The sequence below is a fragment of the Felis catus genome, chromosome E1 (assembly GCF_018350175.1).
Source record: "Felis catus isolate Fca126 chromosome E1, F.catus_Fca126_mat1.0, whole genome shotgun sequence".
In the NCBI taxonomy this organism is placed as follows: Eukaryota; Metazoa; Chordata; class Mammalia; order Carnivora; family Felidae; genus Felis; species Felis catus.
Genome location: NC_058381.1, coordinates 29,598,188 through 29,614,911, shown reverse-complemented (window position 1 = coordinate 29,614,911; position 16,724 = coordinate 29,598,188). Strand labels below are relative to the sequence as shown.

At 51.1% G+C, this 16,724-nt stretch overlaps 1 protein-coding gene across 9 annotated transcripts in view; it reads left to right on the top strand.

The window, feature by feature from the left end:
- The first annotated feature begins 338 nt into the window (after nt 1-338).
- The window catches only part of AKAP1 (A-kinase anchoring protein 1), a 38,407-nt gene continuing 22,021 nt past the window's right edge, over nt 339-16,724 (top strand). For 2 of the 9 annotated variants that reach the window (XM_023244711.2, XM_023244710.2), the window contains exons 1-2: nt 13,371-13,549; nt 14,928-14,994. The gene's annotated coding sequence lies outside the window, so the exon portion shown is untranslated. Of the gene's footprint in view, nt 511-11,606; nt 11,750-13,370; nt 13,550-14,924; nt 14,995-16,724 lie in introns of those variants that run through there. The other 7 variants (XM_023244709.2, XM_023244708.2, XR_006589331.1 and 4 more) reach the window with 6 other exon arrangements.

Below are 16,724 nucleotides of genomic sequence, written 5' to 3'. Positions count from 1 at the left end.
GGCAGATGGTCTAACCGACGCCTCGAGACGGCCCAGAGCCGACGCAGGGGACCCCGCGCTGCCCTCGCGGGGTAGACCGCGGAGGCTCCGCGGCGCCGCCCGAGAGCCAGCCAGGGATCTTTTCCCAGCCCCGCCGAGACTACAGCTCCTCTCGCGAGAGCCCGAGCGAGGCCGGGCTGCGGGCGGCGGCTGCGGGATGTTGGTGGAGCGCTTTAGACCGCGCCCTCTCTGGCGCAGCTGGGAGACGCGCGGGCGGGAGCGGCAGGCGGCGCGCACGCGCAGGTGAGTGAGGCGGCGCGGGGGCACGAGGGCGGGGGGCGGGGCCTGCGTCGCGCAGCGGGCACGTAGCTGCGCGTCCTCAGTATTTAATGTCTCTGTGTTCCTCCGGCCTGGGCAAGCACGTGGGGGAGCGGCCGCGGCGCAGCGGGGCTGGGCGTCTGGGCCCGGGGGTGGGGGGGCGGCGGCGGCGGCGGGCGAGGACTCTGCCTCCCGACTGTCGCGGAGGACTTGGTGAGTTGGGGCCGCCGGGGCGGCTGGACAGGGGACCACCTGCCAGGGCCCCGAGGGCGGCGCCGTCGGGTGAAGGAGAGTCTAGGGTGCAGGTGCGGTGTGCGACGCGCGCTCCAGGTGTCCCGGAGGCCCGGGGCTGCGGACGCCGAGCGTGTGCGGAGGGGCTCCGGCCCGCCGCCTGCTGTCAAGCAGGCCCTTCTTTCCCTGCCGTCGCCTGCGCGTCCCCTCGTCCTCCCCCGCCACGGTTGTCTGCCCGCGGGCTCCTGCTGACAGATCGCGTGTGCGCGGCTGGGGCCGTGCTCTGCGGCCGCGTGGTGCCCCCCACACGCGTCACCGTCCTCTGGGTCGGTGGTCTCGGACCCGGCGCTCGGGGCACCCCTCTGCGGCTTAACTTTCCCGGAGCGCGCACACCCTCCCGTGAGACAGACCCGAGTGCGTCCCACCCAAGGTCGCCCAGCCCCACACGCGTTTACTTTTCAAAGGTCGTGTGTACCCAAGTCTGAGCCGGGAGAGGCGGCGGCGGGGCGGGTCGTGGGCAGGGCCAGGTGCTCATAAGGGCGAGGAGGTGCCCCGAGGCCCGCGGGCACCCCTTTCTTCCTCCTGAAGGGCTGGAGTCACTTCAGGAACCTTCCCCAACTTCTGGGCCCCTTTAGCTCGCGCTGGGGTGCTCCCCACGTAGGCCGGGAGGCAGCAAACCCGTGCTGGTAATCTAGCCCCTGAGAGTTCAGTGCGGGGAACCTGGGGAAGAGGCTTGGTTTGTGGAACCGGGAGGATGGGCTAGGACACCGGTGGTGATTGGAACCTTGTTTCGGGGGGAGGGACCGTTCAAACCGAGTTAGGGCCCCCGAAGTCAAAGGCTTGGCGTCTCTCGAGAGGATTAGCGTTTGCTGCCCCTTCAAAGGGTGTCCGGAGAGGGGGAGGCTGTCCGGCGCTGTGTGCCCGCTGACTTCATGCCCGGGGGCGCGGGGGTCACGTGTCCCACTCCGCCGGCACCCCTCCCCGCTAGGCCCGAGGTTTGGAGGGACCAAGCTAGTTTCGGGGTTACGGGTCAGAATGTGCTGGGGGAGACTGGTCTGAACGCCTCTGGGGCGGGCTCTCACCAGTTCCACAGTTCTGTGCCCGAGGGTACAGTCCGTCCCTATGCCCCTCCTAGTGAGGCTTATGGAAGGAACGGCGCTGTTGGTAGTGGGCGGTGCCGAACCGAACCGGGAGTGCTGGAAGCTCTGGGCGTTTCGAGATCTTCCTCTCCGGCTGAGATGCCCAGGTTGGCGGGCGCCTTTCTGCCGCACCGCCGCCGCTAACACAAACCCGGTGCTCTTCTCTCCAGGTGTGAGTGGAGGCCGCTGGAGCCGGGTAGAGGGTACGGGCAGAGCAATTAGGTTAAACTGGCTGTCCTCCTCCTACTGAAGGGCAGGGTACTTGGTGTTTAAATTTATCTCTTGCGGGGAAATCTGGGCTCCTGGACACCTAGTATTGTCATATCTGTTGGCTTGCTATCCACTTCCCCACCCCCAACCCCTTTGTGGCAATTACTGATCAAGGAATACCATTCACAAAAAGCTATTAATTCTGGCAACTAGTAACCTTACTGTGCTCTTGTAACCAAGTCCTTCCCAAATTAGTTTTTCTTTTTTTAAACTCTATTCAGAAAGCAAATCTTGGACTCTTAGTAAGCACCACCCATCCCCTTTGCTCTTAAAGGCACAGAGCAGCTTTGAGTTGAGTAGAGGGTATAGCATGAGTAAGACCTGTTATTTGCCCGATTTCTCTGTTCCTGGCATTCCAGTGGTTCACCTGCTGATTATTTAAAACTTTCTGAGGGGTGTCTGGCTGGTTCAGTCCACAGAGCATGCGACTCTTGATCTCGGGGTGGTGAGTTCCAGCCCCACATTGGGTGTTGAGATTACCAAAAAAAAAAAAAAAAAAAAGACTTTCTGGGCACTGGAAACAAATGAAGTTATCTTGGTGGAGGCTTTTGACTTGTGTTGAACTTTAACCTCTTCCACCTTTTAACTAGTTTTGTGGGTTCCTAGGTATATTCTCAGAAGTATGGGTCTAGGTAGTGCAGGTCTTTTGATCCTACAGATGTACAAATCTCTGAAGCTTCAGTGCCTACCTGAATTAAATTGGCTCAATTGTCATGCACATTGCTAGGTGATGGCCCAAAATTTGCTGCAAACTGATCCCCATCTAAGCCCTTGAGTGAGCCATCTCTGAGTCTCTGGAGCCTTTTGTATGAATATCAGTTCCTCCTCCCAACTATTTCTAGGAAGTACTTTCACACTTGGCCACTGCAGGGTGACTGTGTAGGTGTCTGCCTTCAAAGTGGCCTGCTCAGGTGCCAAGTGGATAGATCTCCAGTGTAAGGTTGCTGAGCATCAGTATTTTAAAGCAGTTTGTTTTGCTTTACCTGGTGATCGAAATTATTCTTGGGCATCGGACCCAGGCCTTGGCCATGGCCATGGCCATCATTTGTGGGTGAAGGCTAGTTTTAGTCCTTACAGTGTTCCCTCTCCTCCTAAAGACAGATTGAGATACTATTTGAGACTGGGCACTGTGCCTGGTTCATGATGGCTGTTCAAGCGTTGTTTTTTCCCCTCCAAAAGAATCTGTGAGATTAATGTTAAATTTCTTTTGAATCACTTGGGTGATTTGGATTTTATTAAAAGTACCGCCCCCCCCCCCCCCCCCCCCCCCCCAGCCTCTGACCTAAAAACTTGGTTGGAAGGAAAACAAATTGGTTTCCCGATACTGTGCTGCCCGCCTCCTGGCTCTAGCCTGCCACATCATGACTTGGTCGAGTGCAGGTTTCAGGGTTTTGAGGAGCAGGCACTCCTTGTGCCTGGCCAGCTGGCGCCTTCTAGCCCATTCTCCCCAGGCCACTCCTTCCTAATCTTCCCTGTGAGTCTAGAAGAGAGGACCTCTCTGTAGCTTGCTCTGTTGTGCTGTTGTGAGGAAGTCAACAGTTTAGCGTACGAGTTAATACCTTCTGTTTGCCATTCTGTTTTCCTCTGCTCTGGGGAGGCAGGGTGCCTCTGAGCCCCTTGTCCCACTGAAATCACGTCCTGCTGCTGGAGTTGCCGATCTGCGTGGGATGTATTTTCATATTTAACTTTGCTTTCGGAAGCAAGTTCTTTTCTCCACAGCCCTTTCTGGTGTAATGCCTCATGCAGGTTTCACCTTTATGATCACTTAACATTAAGTACCCATTGTATGTGGCACTCCACAGAGCCTACCTGCTGGCTCCAATACTGATTTTAAACTTGGGCTGTGAAAAACATGATCAATGACAGTATTTTGAGTAGTGACAGAATCTGGTTGGAGAGGTAGCTAGTGGGGATGTGGGAACTAAAATTGAGAGGATGCCTTTTCCTTGACAGTTACTGTCTGTGCTGGTAGAGTTACAGGAAAACACTTCCCTAATCCTTTAATCCTCACACCTCTGAGTACAATTGAGGAGGGTGAAGCTGGAGGTCAGTCGGGATTGTTTCAATGGCTAATCAAAATACAAATTGAGGGGTAGAGAAACTGACAAGTGTGGGTTTGCACTTAAATTAGGTTCTCTGGAGGACTTTTGTGAGAAGAACCAAGGAATAGTCAAATCCGTGGGCTTTTCTCCTAATCTTTCTGTTGCTTTCTAAGCAGATTGTTGCAGTGTGAAGGAGTGTATGTTATCATGTAGCATTTTGAAGACTGGCTTTCAGTGATAAGTAGCTTTCAAGGAGTTCTTTTCCTTAACTTTCTTTTCCTCCTGAATGGTTCTGTCCGAGTCCTGGCCGTTTGGCTATTTCTACAGCTCGGTTTGGTAGTTTGCACAAGTTGATAGTAAACATTCTGTACCCATCTGGTAATACTGGCTGGCTGCCTTCACTTAGCTGGGACTTACTGAAGCCTGTGCATTTAGGAACAAAGCAGAGCCCCAGGTGAGTTCTGGAAGTAAACATGTCTAGTGCTGAGGGCTCACAAGGCTTGTTTCACCACTGGTTTTAGCTGACAAGAGCCCTGGATTGGGGGGTGAGGACTGGGTGCAGCTTTCAGGGCTGAAACCCAGCAGTGGTTCTAGACCTTTCTGGAGTCTCCGTTTCTTCCGCTGGTAAAAGGAGGGTTGGTCAACATCAATAAGAGGTGTTCAGATTCTTCTCCTGGGAGCCCTGGAGTTAGTCCAGAGTGCCTCTGGGCTGCTGCAAGGTGGAGGTGTCTGCAGGATTGTGTATGGGGAGGGCTGTGTTTGGGGTAGGATGCATGGCTCCATGGATAGTATGAGTCAAAGACTAAAAAAAATGCCACAGTCCATTGTTTAAGTGCATCGCGAGTACTTTTTAGATCTAAGGTGCTACTGTGCTAAATATTTTTTTTAAGTTTTTGTTTATTAAGTAATTGCTACACCCTGCTCGAATTCACGACCCCAACATCTGGAGTCACTGGCATCTGAGCCAGCCAGGTACCCCTTATTTTTTTTATTATATCTCTATTCTTATCTCCTAAACTTATCCTTAGGAGAGAGGGTCTAGAGTTGCCTTGTCCTGTGCAGCAGCTACTAGTCATGTGTGCCTGGCTCAATTTAAACTTTTAAGCATTAAATAAAATTGAAAAATCTAAATCATTAAAAATGTGATGTTAGTCTCATTTCAAGTCCTCAGTAGCCTCATGTGGCCAATACTGGACAATAGTGTAGGTCTAGAACATTTTCACCATCACAGAAGTTTCTGTTAGACAACACTGGTCTTAGTGCTTAATTGCCTCACCTTATAAAGCATCATGTGTTTGGGCTTAGTCCTCTGTAGTCCACAAATCCAACAGCTTTGGTGACAAATTATTTGTCAGTTCTCTCCACGGCATGTTACGAAGCAAGTTCTGGGGGCGCCTGGGTGGCTCAGTCGGTTAATTGTCCGACTTCGGCTCAGGTCATGATCTCATAGTCCGTGAGTTCGAGCCCTACATCTAGCTCTGTGCTGACAGCTCGGAGCCTGGAGCCTGCTTCGGATTCTGTGTCTCCCTCTCTCTCTGCCCCTCTCCAGCTCATGCTGTGTCTCTGTCTGTCTGTCTGTCTGTCTCTCGAAAATGAATAAAAAAGAAGCAAGTCTTGTCTGCCAGTTTGGAGGGCAGTGATCAATTATGAAACAGCTCTAGAGAGGAGCTTAGGAGTCTGGGGATGGAAGCATGAAGCAGGAGGGGCAGAAAGCCCTTTTGGTTTGAGAACTTATATTATTATCATGAAGGTCCCTGCTGGTTGTCTAAGGCCTGGGCTCACTGTCCTTGTTCTTCAGATGTCAGCAGATTTGCTACTTAGTCCTTCACCCACCTGATGACCTGAGGATTCTGCTGTGTGACCAGTGCTGAACCAGATTTGCAGGCACAAACAAACATCCTTTTCATTCTGCCCCTCCAGTCTGTCTGGGGGTTAGGAGACCTGTTTTTACAGAGGGCATTGGGGAGAGTTGGGACACTGGGGGGGTTCTGAAGTGTTGGCCTGGGGCTAGCTCTGGGGATTCAGTTTTATTTCCAGATACCCTCTCATCTAATTCTGGGCATGCTTAGTTTGAACCCTGCTAGACTGACCTTTGGCATATGATGTGAGAGCTCTCTTTTCTTGGAGCCGGCCAGAAAGCATAGGGTGTATAACGGGTACTTACTGAGCCCCTACTGTATACCTGGCATCTTAGGAGGGTTTTTTTTCAAACTATAGTTGGCCCTTGAACAACATGGGGATTAGGGGGACCAATGGGCAGTGAAAAAATCCATGTATGGGTGGCCTGGGTGGCTCAGTCAGTTAAGTGTCCGACTTTGGTTCAGGTCATGATCTCCCGGCTGGTGAGTTCGAGCCCCATGTCAGGCTCTGTGCTGAAAGCTCAGAGCCTGGAACCTGCTTCAGATTCTGTGTCTCCTTCTCTCTCTGACCCTCCCTGGCTCACATTCTCACTCTTATAAAAATAAATAAACACTAAAAATTTTTTTATTTTTTATTTTTATTTTTATTTATTTATTTATTTTTTTCAACGTTTATTTATTTTTGGGACAGAGAGAGACAGAGCATGAACGGGGGAGGGGCAGAGAGAGAGGGAGACACAGAATTGGAAACAGGCTCCAGGCTCTGAGCCATCAGCCCAGAGCCCGACGCGGGGCTCGAACTCACGGACCGCGAGATCGTGACCTGGCTGAAGTCGGACGCTTAACCGACTGCGCCACCCAGGCGCCCCTAAAAATTTTTTTAAAAAACTCCATGTATAATTTCTGGCTCCCCAGAAATGGAACTACTAAGAACCTACTGTCTACTGGAACCCTTATGGGAACATAGATAGTCAGTGAACACATATTTTGTAATATGTATTGTATACTGTATTTTTACAATAAAGTAAGCCAGAAAAGAGAAAATGTTATTAAGAAAATAGTAAGAGAGAAAACACAGGGCTGTACTATATCCAGAAATCTGCGTACACGTGGATGCATGCTGTTTAAAGCTGTGTTGTTCAAGATCAGGTGTATTCCCTTCTTATTTTATCTCAACCCTATGAGGTTAAGTACTTCTAGTTTGTGTGGGAGGAAACTGAGGCCCTGAGAAAGCTAAGCTGATCCCTGGACCCAGGCTGGTTTGGACTCAGATCAGGGTTCTCTCTCCAGCTCCATGCTTAGAGGCCATTTCTTATTTACTGCCCTGTGATATCCTTCCATCCTCATCCAGAAAATGAAGCTGAGTTTTTAGGAGATTAAAATACTTCATCTCACAAATGGAGTCAGGCTGTTTGGTGTTTTGAGTCCTGTCTGCCTCATTACAGCCCTATGAGGGAGGTATTTGTAAACCATTTCACAGGATATTTTCGTTTTATGGGAAACAAGTTCAGGATACTACTTTGTCTTTCCAAAATCATGTTTTAGCTCCGAATTATGCAACCGTCCGGTGCCTTAGAGCTGCACGAATAATGACTAAGACAGCCTCGTAGGCTAGGCTGCTGTGCCTGAGGGCCTGGAAAGCTGCTCTGAAGGCCACGGTGTAGCTCAGTCACCTGCTTGAAAAGACAACCTTGAAGTCACTCATTCCTTGGCTAATAATAATGTGGCCTGTCAGACCTCACATGGAGGTCATGAGACCCATTCCCTGGCCCTCAACAGGCTGTCGCCTGGGTGTAGCCTGGTGTGTCTCTGTTGGAGGAGGCCACATATCTGCTGGAGCCCAGTCTTCAGCATGCCCACCCCTTTTCCTCCAGCCTCGGCCTGGGACAGTGGATCTGAAGGCCAGTTCAGTCTTCCACGGACCTCCTTCTTATCCCTTCCTCATGTCCCTCCCAAGGGGAAGGAGCTGGAGTGACTTTTGCCACACCCTGATGTGCCTTGGGCTCTGGTGAGAAAAGGCTGTGCTGAGAATAACCTCTTTGCTTTGTCCTTTGACTTTGGTGAGGCCCACCCAGCCAAGCTTGTGCTGTCATGCTATTTTTAGCAGGTGGCATCCTTTGGGAGGGCCAAGTGCATGTGGTTTTGGCTTCAGCAAACAGGCAGGTCCTGGTGCGGACGCTGCTGCTGTCTCCCAGTCAGGGGAGGAAGGAGAATAAAGTCACCCTAGAAACTGTCATGGGTGTGCTTGGGGCAGTGGCTGCCTAAGGGGTCTCTGGGGCTGCCTTTTCTGTTCTGGATCTGTGGCCGATCCTGGGCCAGGCGGGCCTGTGACACAGCTTGGGAGCCAAAGAACTCCCTAGTTTTAGGACCCCTTGTTGCCCCAGTGGCCAATTTCTCTGGAAATGACATTATGCCATTTTCATAAGAAGTCACCAGACCCAAGAACAGACCTCCATGCAGACACTAAAACTTTGTAAAACTGTGGCTCTGCTGGCAGCCTGATTACTGGTATCCTCTGGCTTAAAAACCAAACCAAAACAAAACATGAGAGGCAGCAGAGCTATGGCCCTCACTAGGAATTCTCAGTGGGGAGCCACTGACGTAGAAGAGATAGGAAAAAGGAGTTTGATGAGGTTCTGCTCCCCACCACCATCCTGTCTTTCTCCCTATTTTTCTGTTTCTCTTTTCCTCTAACTTGGAGCTCCCAACTCCAGCCCATCTATCTTTTTCTGATTAAGAAAGCTTCGAGCCGTATAAGGCCCTCTGTTGCCTATGGTTTATGTTGGCTGGAGACCGAGGTTGTTTTTGCAGAGTCTGATTCACAGAAGTGGCAAGGGTGTGCGCACGCATCCATTCCCATCCGCTCCCCGGGGGCCGGACTGCCTTCTTGGAACAGATTCATCTGAGGGGGGGCGGGGGGGGGGAGAGTCAGGGCCTAGCAGTGGCTCTCAGGCTAATGAGTGGTGTGACCTCAGGGTTTCCTGGCAAATGCGTTAGTCGAGAACTCCAAGTAGAAAGCGGGCCCCTGTTGGACTCACGCGGTATGTACCTGCTGTGCTATGAGCCACAGAGGCACCCTGTTTCCGAAATGGATTCTAGGATTCGCTTCTATTGAGAAACTACCTGGATGGCTCAGTTGGAAGAGAGTGCGACTCTGGATCTTGAGGTTGTGAGTTTGAGCCCCATGTCGGGTGTAGAGATTATTCAGTAAGTAAACCTTTAAAAATAAAATCCAAAACTGCATCAGTCAAAAAGAAAAAAAAGAAAGAAAGAAATTACTGCCCCTTGGCTCCTTGGGCAAGCCGGTTCCCCTCTCTGCAGAAAGTTCAGCGAGCCTGTTCCCTCCAGGTTTGTGACCTTCGGCACAGCTTCTGCTCAGCGATAGCAGAGAGCGATTTCTCTGGCAGCAGCCCTCAGACCTCATCTTTACCTCCCCTTCTTGCCGTCGCTCGAGTCAGCCAAGTTTGTTCCTGCCTTAGTACTCTGGCACGTGTTCTCCCTGCCTGGAACTTTCTCCCCCTCTCCCTTTTGTCCTCCCAGATCTCAGCACGGCTGCCCCTCACTGTTCCAGCACCCCTGCCATCTCTTTGGAGAGGCGTGCCCTGACCGTTCTTGTAGAAATCCCTCTCTTTCGGGCACATTTCACCCAGCCTTTCTCAACCTGGGTCCCTTATCTAAACTATAGAACGCAGAACATGACTTTCTCAACTGTGTCCCGGCTAGTCCCCTTCCAGATGCATAGGAGTAAAGTTAATTCATTACGTACAGGGGTGCTTGGGGTTCCCTTCTCCGAACGCCCTTGGGAGAGGCCACGCAGTTTTATCCCATTGGGTGGCTGCATCTTTGCGGTGTCTTATCTGAAGTGTGACTCCTTACCCCTCCTTCCACCACTGCTGCCACCACCTCCCCCACACCCCTCTCCTGTGGAACCTGGCTCATGGGGGGAATTAAAATGTTTTTAAATGGCTAGCCCTGGGGCACCTGGGTGGCTCCATTGGTTAAGCATCAGACTCTTGATTTCAGCTCAGGTCATGATCTCACGGTTGGTGAGATCAAGACTTGTGTTGGGCTCTGCGCTGACAGCATGAGCCTACTTGTGATTCACTCTCTCCCTGCCCCTCTGCTTGTGCATTCCCTCTCTCCCTCCCTCTCTCCCTCTCCCTCCCTCCCTCTCTCCCTGTCTCCCTCTCAAAAATGAATGAATGCATAGCCCCGAGGGGCGCTGCTACCTGATGCTGGCTAGACCTCAGTTGGGTGGGGGAACCAGATACCTTGGTTCGGAAGAGTCTTACCATCAGTAGGCCCCTGCTCTTTGTGCTTACTGCTGTTATGTCATCAGGGTGGTGGGGGTCTCTGAAGCGGAACTGGCATCAATTATGGGAAAATCAAAGCATTACAAGTTTGTACACAGATGAGTTGACACTACGCATTTGTTCTGGTTCACAAGAATCCTAAAGCCCTGTGGTAATAGAGCATCCCTTGCTATCTAACAGCTAAGAATGTATTTTTTGTTTGTTTTATCAAAGCATTACTTATAGAAAGATTTGACTTTTAACTATACGCAGGGTTTGAAAGAACAGCCCTTTGCCCTGAGTGCTTCCTGACCTGCCCTCTTGTCTAGAGACAGCTGCCCTCGATTCTTCTAGGTGTCTTTCCTGGCATTTACACCTGTATTTTTTTTTTTTTTTTAATTTTTTTTTCCACGTTTTTATTTATTTTTGGGACAGAGAGAGACAGAGCATGAACGGGGGAAGGGCAGAGAGAGAGGGAGACACAGAATCGGAAACAGGCTCCAGGCTCTGAGCCATCAGCCCAGAGCCCGACGCGGGGCTCGAACTCACGGACCGCGAGATCATGACCTGGCTGAAGTCGGATGCTTAACCGACTGCGCCACCCAGGCGCCCCTACACCTGTATTTCTAAATAGTGTGCTTTTCCTTTCTTTCCGTCCTTTTTAAAAATATTATTTGACTGTTTTTCTACTCTGGAAGGCAAGGACTTGGCTCATTCCTGCACTTTCTTTCTCCTCTTCTCTTCTTGGTACAGAGGTAGCACAACTTCTAGTCAAGTGTCTATTAAGAGTGCACGTTGTGATATAAATATTGCTTACGGCTGCCCAGTTCTTGGTGTTCCATATTTCCTTTCTTGTGTCCTCCCCGCCCCTCACTAATTTCCCATGTTTCCTGAGCCTCATTTTTTGTGTCTCCCCAGTTCTCTGACTCCCCTGGGCCTTGGCCCTTGCTGTCGGAGCACCTCTTTGTGCTTCAGCATACCAGGTTCTCTGCTTGTGTTGCTCCCGGGAAGCACCTCTCTGCCTGGCTCTGCTTCCCGAACTTCATCCTGGGAATCCATTCTTTCCTTTGGTTGTGTTGCTTTGTGGGTGGGTGCCCCCTCCTCTCTTGATTTACTCCCTTGTCTTCCAGTAGCTTGCTGAGGAAGAGTGGGGGAAGGTAGGCAGGCAGCAAGAAGGAAGCTGATTCATGCACACGTCCCTTTGAAGGCATGGATGTGGGGTGTGGCTGAAGATGGGACAGTTGGTAGAAAGTCAGCAGAGACAACGAGGCGCCCAGACCCCTTCCACCGTGCCAGCAGAAGCTCTGGCTTCACTTCGTGGAATAGTTTAAGCGAGAGGGGATCTGGATTTGAGCATCACGTGGTGATGAAAATGGGTATTGAATGAAAGTTTGCACACTGAATGGGACAAGCCAGGCCCCCTTGGCTCTCACAGTGCTGGCATTCAGGCTCCTAACCTCTCCTCTCCCACCCCAGGACATGAGAACATTCCAGTCTGTGGAAACTGGCAGCCTAATTCCTGTTTGCTGTCCAACCAGGATACTTGCTTGACCCTTGGACCAAGGTCGTCAGTTGGTCAGTGGCAGAGGGTGGCAGCAACAGACCCATTGAAGAAGAAGGTTATTGTTTTTTTTTCCTTTCCTCGAAAGAAACTGTGAAAGACTTGAAAATGCCTCAAAAGTGCGTTTGTCTGATTCGTTTCTGTATCCCACTATGGTGTGTACCCTGTAGCTGCCCATAAATACTTGTTGAATAGAAGTGACCTTAGGCCTTTATATGATTTCTGAGTTGGTCATATTCTACTGTCTGCTGTTTGGAAAATCCTAGTCTTTCCATTGCTCTGCCTACCTGAGGTGGTGGTGTGAAGGACTTTTTCTTTTTAAAAAAAATTTTTTTTAACATTTATTCATTTTTGAGAGTGAGAGAGACCGAGCACGAGCAGGGGAGGGCAGAGAGAGAGGGAGACACCGAATCCGAAGCACGCTCCAGGCTCCCAGCTGTCAGTGCAGAGCCCGACGCAGGGCTCGAACTCACCGTGAGATCGTGACCTGAGCCGAAGTCGGACACTCAACTGACTGAGCCTTCTAGGTACCCCTTTTCTGATTCCTTTTGAAGGAATCTTTATTAGCTTTTTTGAGTAAGCTTGTTGTCGGAGCACAACTTCATACCTTTTGGGCAGTCTCGGGTAGTGTTCTGTGGTCATGGGTGGGAATTCTGCGTACCTGGGAACACTTCCCTGCACCTGTTTTATCACTGTCCTCAGAAATGTCAGAATTTACTGGCAAAGCGTGCTGGTTGCCAAGAGCTGGGGAGGAGGGGCAGGATGGAGGTAGCATAGTCGTTATTAAGGTTTTTGAAAACCACATTCTTGCCTCCCAGATGAAGCAATGTGAAGACCTTTGTAGAAAATACTGACTTTTCCCCTCCCCTTTTTCAGTTGAAGCCTAATGAGACTGGACCTGTCAGGAGTGTTTGGTCAGCAGAGGGAGGGAGACTGGGCATTTCACTTTTGTATGGAGTTCTCTTTCTCTCTCTCTCTCTCTCTCTCTCCCTCTCTCCCTCTCTCCCTCTCTCCCTCTCTCCCTCTCTCCCTCTCTCCCTCTCTCCCTCTCTCCCTCTCCCTCTCCCTCTCCCTCTCCCTCTCCCTCTCCCTCTCCCTCCCTCCTCCTCCCCCTCCCCCTCCCTTCCTCCCTCCCTCCCTCCCTCCCTCCCTCCCTCCCTCCCTCTCTCCCTCTCTCCCTCTCTCTCCCCCTCTCCCTCCCTCTTTCCCCCCCCTCCCCTTTTTTTTTCTTTTTTCCACCAAGTTTTCCAAATTGGGGGTTCCTTTAATTTGTAACTGAACTGGAGGAGGACCAGCTCTTAATCGGAGACCATGTCCGGAGATAGGATTTTTCACTTCTGGCTCTTACCTGGAGCTGGTGGGACTTGGCTCTGGGTCTCCACAACCGGAGACCCAGCTGGAGAAGGCTTCACTGAGCAGGTACTCCCACCCAGACGGTACTGGGTTAAGGTCAAGCCTCCAGTCTCCTGGAGAGCAGCTGGGGAAGGGTCCTTGACTTTTTGGCCAGTTGGTCTGCCTAGAACAGGGAGTAGGGCTGGTCTGGCCACAGTGGCCCACCTGGCTGCTCTGTGGGACCATCACAATGAAGGGTGTGGGGGACAGTACGGCCAGGACCTCATAGCCCCACTGTGAGCTAATTGGGAATCTTTAGGGTGCCAACACTAGTCACAGCTCACACGGGCCCCCTACGGATGAAGGCAACAACCCCTTGAACATCAGGACTGGGCTGAGATCAACATCCCTGAGGCATGGCTCTGACACTCTGATTCCTGGGCCCCAGCCATGCTGCTAAGTGCGAGTGGCCCAGCCTACCACCATCCCCCATCCTCAGTAGCAGCCCCAGACACTGCCCATCAAGGTAGGCATTGGCTGTCACTGTATTTCTCTAGCTCTCGTGTTTGCTTTGGGGCTTCTGGGAGTACCCTCTAGGACTACGCGTCCAGTAGGTAGCTACCAGTTCGCTGTATGTGGCTATTTAAATTTAAATTAATATTAAATAACATTTAAAATTCAGTTTGTTATGTTGATTGCATTTCGAGTGCTCAGCCCCCTGTGACAAAGTAGCTGCCAATACTGGACTGTAGTTGTCACTTGGGGAACACCCAGGCCTTTGCCTTTTGTGACCTGCTCTGCTTTGGCCATGTTGCAGCTGCTGCAACTTGTTCCCATTGCCTTGACAGTAAAGGTCAGACTCCTTTTGTCTGGCCTCTACCAGCTCTTCAGCTTTGGCTTCCAGGACTTCTGCTCTCTCTGGGACTTGCTGTTCCCTTCCACCCCCAAAGGCATCTTGGGTTTAGAATCTTAATTTATGTCATTAATGCAGTGTTGCAACCTTAGAAAATTCCGGCCACCTTTGGGACGGCCTTCTCAGGGTTCTGTTTGCCCACTTCTAAAATTGGGCTCAGCGTGTGCAGGTGTGTGTGTGTGTGTGTGTGTGTGTGTGTGTGTGAGAGAGAGAGAGAGAGAGAGAGAGAGAGAGAGAGAGAGAGAGAGAAATTCTTCAGTATGCACTGTGAGCTTCTGGTGGACAGAAGCTTTTTCTTGCAACTTAAACATATTTATGTGTGAATTACTACGTGAATCTAAGTATATAACTTCAACCTTGTAAGGAATTAGGTAAACACATGCTGTAGAAATCAAGAGGCCCTCTTGGTGGTCTTGCAAAGATCTCTGTTTGTGTGTGGTCTTCCTCTAGCAAACTGGGGGGAGGGGTGAGGCGGGTGGCCCTGACCTTGACCGTGCCCACAACCTGCTGTTGTGCTCTGAATGCAGTGACAGCAGGTGCTGGGCTTCAGGTTCAGGGTTCAGGTAGCTACTCCCTGTCCTTTGAAGACTCCCTCCCCCCCACCCCCGCCCCCCTCCTTCAAGGGGAAAAGCCCCTCAGCAACAACTTGGTGTGCTGGGCATTCTAGGGATGGAGTGTCTTGAACACCTGGGGGACCGTCTTTGATAATGTGAACATATAACCCTGGAATAATGGAAATGTTTAGATTTCAACCTAGGGGGTATATAAAAGTCTGCTCAGAATGCCGAGTGGATGTGGCTTCACTGACCAGGTCCAGGCCCACTCTGGCTTGATAGCCACTTGGCTCCTAAGTGATTGTTTTGTGATCAACTTTCCCATCAATTAATTACACACAGCTCCTTTTTCCACAATAACTGTAGCCAAATGGGCTTAGTCACTGGGACCAACACTGTTTGTACTCTTCCCAGAAGTTTGTTTTCTTGTTTAGCAGAAGGCTCTAGACTGCAGTAACCGAGTTGGTCATCGGTGCTGGGAGCGAGGCCATTACTTCTCCAGAGGTAAGCTTTTCCGAGAAGCTGCAGTTTCCTCTGGGAGAAAGGAATCATTTTAAGGATTTTATTTTTTATTTTATTATTTTTAATGTTTGTTTATTTTTAATTTTTTGTCATGTTTTTATTTTATTTTTGAGAGAGAGACAGAATGCAAATGGGTTAGGGGCAGAGAGAGAGGGAGACAGAATCGGAAGCAGGCTCCAGGCTCTGAGCTGTCAGCACAGAGCCCGACGCGGGGTTCGAACTCAAATACGGTGAGATCATGACCTGAGCCAAAGTTGGATGCTTAACCGCCTGTGCCACCCAGGTGCCCCGATTTTTATTTTATTTTTTTTTAAGTGATCTCCACAAGCCAGTATGGGGCTTAAACTTACAACCCTGGGACTGAGAGTTGCATCCTCTACCAACTGAGCCAGTTAGACGCCCCAGGAAAGGAATCCATTTAGAACCTGGACCGAGCAGGTGAATGCTAAGGCCTTGTAGACATGTGCGCCTTCAGCTCTGTGTGACCACTGGGCAAGCAGCCAGCGTGCATCTATTCCCGGGCAAATGGACCTGCTAAAAATAAGCAGGCAGCTATTTAATTCCAACAGATTCAAAATAGCCAATTCTCCTCCCCACCACCCCTCAGGCAGGGCTCTGCATCTTTCTGCAAGGCTTTCCTTTGGCTTGCCTGAGTGTCTGGGGCCTCTGGAGGGGGAGACCGTGGGGGAGAAGGCTGCCTTCAGTTAGTTTATGCGTGTGAAGGCTTTTAGACCTGCAGTGTTAAATGCCACTTATGTCTTGAGAAGTTCAGCTTTTTTACAGAAAACAACAAAAACAAAACAAAACCAGGGCAAGGAGAGCAACTCGAGTGTGTTCCCAGAAAAGGAAAGTAGCAGAGAGCCTCGTAAGGCTGAAGTGTGCACACTTGTGCGTGTGGGCATATGTGTGTATGCACATGTGAGGGCAGCCCTGTCTGAGAATTCGGGAAAGGCTGCCGCGTCTTCCGGCACCTGCCTAGGCCTCTCCAACGGTGTAAAGCAGGGAAAATGGCATCCTACCGATTCACAAGAAGTCTGTTTGGGGTGAGAGTGGCTCACGGAGGACTCTTGGAAGTGAAGGGCTGAGGAAATGAGGAACTTCTCTTGACCAGTGGGAAGTGGGGCTTTGGTCACCCGGCGATCCCTGTGAGGCTCCTCCCGGTAGCGGTGCCTTCAGTGAGTCCCAGCTAGGCTCCTCTGGGTGGGGTGGCTGCTGATCCCCCGGGCCCTTGGCTCTGTTCTTGGTGGAGATGATTAATATCTCTAATCACAGTCCCCAGGCGGCAAGGGCAGAATAAACCAGGCGTGCCTTCTCCTGTCTGGGGATATCACACCTCTTTTCTCAAGTTGCTGCAGCATTTCAGTTGGGCAGTTCCTGTGTCCTGGAGATTTCATGGAGACAAGGGCTTTTCCTGGGTACTGGGTTAGACATGGGCGGGGGTGGGGGGCAGTAACTGGTGGGCGCTGGGGATCCAGGTGGGGCATTCACTATTCATGGGTTGGGTGACATAGCCTCAGGGGACCAATGTTAAACACCTTCTAGGGAGTCCTGCTGACACAATAGCAGGCATCTGGCTTGGAAATGGTGCAGAGACTTCTGAGCTGTGATTAGTTGAGTAGCTATAGTTGACTGTCTGGAGGGAGCTGTGGATGATAGGTTTGGGGTCTCAGCCCCAGTCGGTGGGGAACAAGCAGGACGGGGAAGGTTAGGTG